The 4,191-nt window shown below is 35.5% G+C and overlaps 1 pseudogene; it reads right to left on the minus strand.

Moving 5' to 3' along the window:
* Positions 1-1,627: 1,627 nt before the first annotated feature.
* LOC141699756 (putative aquaporin NIP5-1) lies at positions 1,628-3,937 on the minus strand (annotated as a pseudogene).
* Between the last annotated feature and the right edge of the window lie 254 nt (positions 3,938-4,191).

Consider the following 4,191-nt stretch of genomic DNA (forward strand, 5'->3'; position numbering starts at 1 on the left):
TTTCACCGAAAGTATATAACCTATATTATGATAATACTATACAAAAATTCAGGTACTATGGCATTAGAGATAATGCTTGATAAAATAGAAAACCTGAATATAATCATGCAAACATACTACTGAATATTATCAAGAATAACAGGTCCTAGAAAGAGACCTATTATCAGTCTAAAAGATAATGATAAGGAATTCTGATCCCTTTGCATGATACAAAAATGGTGTGATACACCAAAACACTGTAAATTAAATGGGGAAAACCAAAAAATATGAAAGAGCTATATTACCAGAAGATAAAAGATTCCTTTCCAACAACATATCAGGCAAAATGACAAAAATGGAAAAAGAAGAGAAGGAAAAGCAGATTCCCTGAAAAAGGTGATAGATTCCTGCAAGATATCATGGCAGACACAGAAGATAAAGATGAAGAAAATATGAAGAGACGACAAAGAAGAAATGACAGACAAAGAAATGGCAGACAAAGAAAATAAATGATTCGTAGAAAAAACCTGCAAAAGAGAATTATTAGTAATTATGTAAAAGAAACCGGTTATCCCGGTAATCTGTAACCATATAGAAGGACTACTATAAATAAGTCCATGCATAAAATGTAAAGGATATCAAAAAATTTCTGAAGTTCAATTCTCTCTTTGAATATGTCTGGCTAAACTTCTTTCACTCTCTATAAACTCTACTAAGAATATATCATAATAATAAAAAAGATTATTTTATATGTATCATATACAATCAGGATTAATTCAGGAAAATAATACCTTGGGATATAGCAATATGGAAGAGACCGTGTGAGGACTCCTGCATCCAGCCAAGAATATCCAAAGGAGTTTGGAGAGCGTTGAGGATAATAGGGTAAGGGTGAGTTGAGACTTCCGGTGACCAGAAAGCTATTGTAAGAGGTAAAAATTCTGATTTAAATCTTATTGTGTATGATAGCATTATAAAATAATGTTCTCTAAGATTATGATGTTTAATTAGTATGAGGTTATAGGTAAGATTTCATTTAAAATAATGAATTCGTTTTTGTCTACTGCTTACTACATGCAAATATTAATCGATATGAATATGTATTTTATAATGCGCCTCCCCTCTTTAGGGTTGTGAGATATATAAACGATCCAGAAATTAGTTCCCCCAGAAATTGGGTCGAAAATCTAAGTATTACAACTTTGCTCCCAGCCCTTCTTGGTAACATAGTCATTCGATTTATAGATTCTTATTATATGTTTGCATACTAAATTTTAAAACATTAAATAAATCAAACAATGTTTGTGATAGTTAAGGGGGGAATGTTCATAACACTTGATACTGAGAACGATCATGTTATCTAAAGAGACGCTTGTAATCTTATTCATCTAACTACTTTGGTATGCCTATAAACCAATTTTCACGGACCAAGAACTATGAACTCGTGTTTTTGATATGAAAGTCTCTACATGATATTTGAGCACTTTCCATCCAAGGTCTCAGAATTTTAACAAACTTTTGTGCCTGGTACTAGTAACTTTCAACATCAAAACAGGTATTACATAAAAACGCTTGCTTGAAATGACTGCAAACTTGGTGGAACCTACGAATGAGTTGACTTAGAAGACATTAGGGAAGACATCAATCAGGTAGAATCTTGAAAGAAACATCAACAATCTTTCCACTAAAATATACTTGTCCCAAATGAAAGGTTGGCTCATACATATTCTCACGAGGAATCATAGCATGCTATATAATAAGCCTATACATTCTGTATAGCCACAAGACTTTGATAAGCATACATTACTATTACTTACAATTGTACACTCATGAACCAGAAGATACCTCATCCACTGAACATCAATGCTAATGTTAGAAACTTTGAACATGGACATACTTGGGCCACAATAGCTTTATGTCTGTTCTTCTGTGCTCTCTACTCCATTATTCTTAATTACCCATTTTTTTCTGTCGTCAACATCAATGCTCAAGAATATTTCTTTCTCATAATCATTGCTGTGGTTTGCCTAGCGACGGAAGCTCCTCACGGAGCCTAAGGGTACCTCATCATCACGGAGCTTCACTAATGTGTAAATGCCTGCCCCTGTCAGTGCACCGAGCATGGGTGCCACCATGTAAATCCAGATTCTATCGTAGTTCCCTGCTGCAATTGCTGGTCCAATTGTACGAACAGGATTCATTGATCCACCGGTCGATGGTCTGCGTGTCAAAAAATTGAAGAATACATTTGATGAAAATTATCAATGAATTCATCAACATAAACATCATGTATATTGTGCTTCATTATTGTTGAAACTTTTGACTTAATTTGTGGTATTAAAACAATCGTAGCTATGTGCTTAACCTAAATAGAAAATTAGATAGGAGGGGAGAATGACTCTCTAGACTTTCCCTTAACTGAAACAGAATTTAATCCCTAATGTAATAAATCTCAGGTAAAAAAAAAATAGAGAGAGAAAACGAAAATTATAATTACACACCCTGCAATAAGAATGTTAACCGTAACAACAGCTCCAACAGCAAATCCTGCCAACTTTCCCACCTGAAATCACCAAACAATAAATTTATAAAGAGCATAGCCTAGTAATAAACAGCAAACCCTATTTCGAATTTTTTATTTTACTCTAAAATTATAGCAAATTTGATAAAAATGTACCCAACTACAAGATAATGGTCTAGCATAACCTTATTAATAAGTTCATATTTGAAGTTGAAAACTTGGTGAACATAGAACAGATTAATAGATGCAAGCTCATTCAAACAGACCCTTTATACAGAATGTGAGATAGTGGCTGTAAGAATACTTACTGCACGAGTATCTGTAGCGACAGCAGTAACAACAAAGAGGAGAAAGAAAGTAATGAGGAACTCGAGGGCGAAAGCTTGGCCATTGGCAATGGAAGGGACAGTAACACCACCAGACATGAAAGGATGAAAAACACCTTTAAGAACATAAGAAGCAGAGATGGAACCTAAAACTTGAGCAGCAATATAAGCAGGAACATGAGCCCATGGGAAATGGCAAAGAGCAGCAAAAGCAATGGTGAGTGAGGGATTGAGATGAGCTCCAGAAATATGACCAGTTGAGAAAATAACAACCATAACCGCAAGTCCAGCACAAGCTGCATTGCCTATAAGTGCTTCAGATCTGTACTTCTGGTTCACTATAGGCCCTGCTGTGGCTATTAATATTAGGATGAATGTTCCAATGAACTCTGCTCCAAGCTGCAACACATATCAACAAAACATATCGGCAGTACTTGAGTTACGTTAGACAATACTTGACTTGAACGCCAATCTTTTTTATCCTATATGTATCTAGTTTGTGATTCAGAAACACAAGAGATTTGAGATTATTTTATCAATAACCTCAGCATTTGACAACTTACTAGTATTAACTAGCCAAGAACATTAACACTAAACGAAAATGATAATTATATGTATGGAATTTCAATTAAAACTATGAACGAGTACTCTGCACTTCCGTAATGCAAAAAGCCCGAACATAGGTTTAATATGTGTAGTTTTCATGCTGGGGAAAAAAAAATCCCACCTGCTTACAAGCCTTGATGTATAATTGAAGTGTATGCAACTCGGAAATTATACAAACAAAATATAGGAAAGTTAAAGCAAGAGCCATAAGTACCTTTCTTGTGAGAGAAACATCCGGAATAGAGAGAGCAGTGAAACAAGTTTGAGGTGCAGTCCATGTCGGTGCATTAATCGGAAAACACATGCAGGGGGGCAATGTTTTCCTACCACTGTGTTCATAACTCAGGGAGTCTATTTGGAGGGCCGTGAACAATGGCCCTTCAGGACTAGTAGGTATTGTTTTCTAATCGCTTTGTTCATAACTTAGAGAATCTATTTGGAGGGCCCCTCCAGGGGTCCCTTGCGTTTCAGGACTCGTCGGTTTTCAAACATCAGATTCAGGCATTCTTCACCTTTTTAATGTTATAGACTCAAAACTAAAGACCACGTACTCCCCTCTTGGATAGGATATATATAGGGAGAAATTGCGTGCATATTGTTCCATAGATAGACTTCCATGCTTAGCTACAAGGAAAGTTGATACTGATTTTTTGAAAGCGTGGAATGAGTGACACCTAGTTGGGAAAGAGTAAAGTTATTGGGGAAAAAAAAAGTTACAAAAATTTGTCACAAAATGACATGGTATGGGTGACGTGTCAT

This window comes from Apium graveolens, unplaced genomic scaffold, assembly GCF_009905375.1.
Source record: "Apium graveolens cultivar Ventura unplaced genomic scaffold, ASM990537v1 ctg1274, whole genome shotgun sequence".
Lineage (NCBI taxonomy): Eukaryota > Viridiplantae > Streptophyta > Magnoliopsida > Apiales > Apiaceae > Apium > Apium graveolens.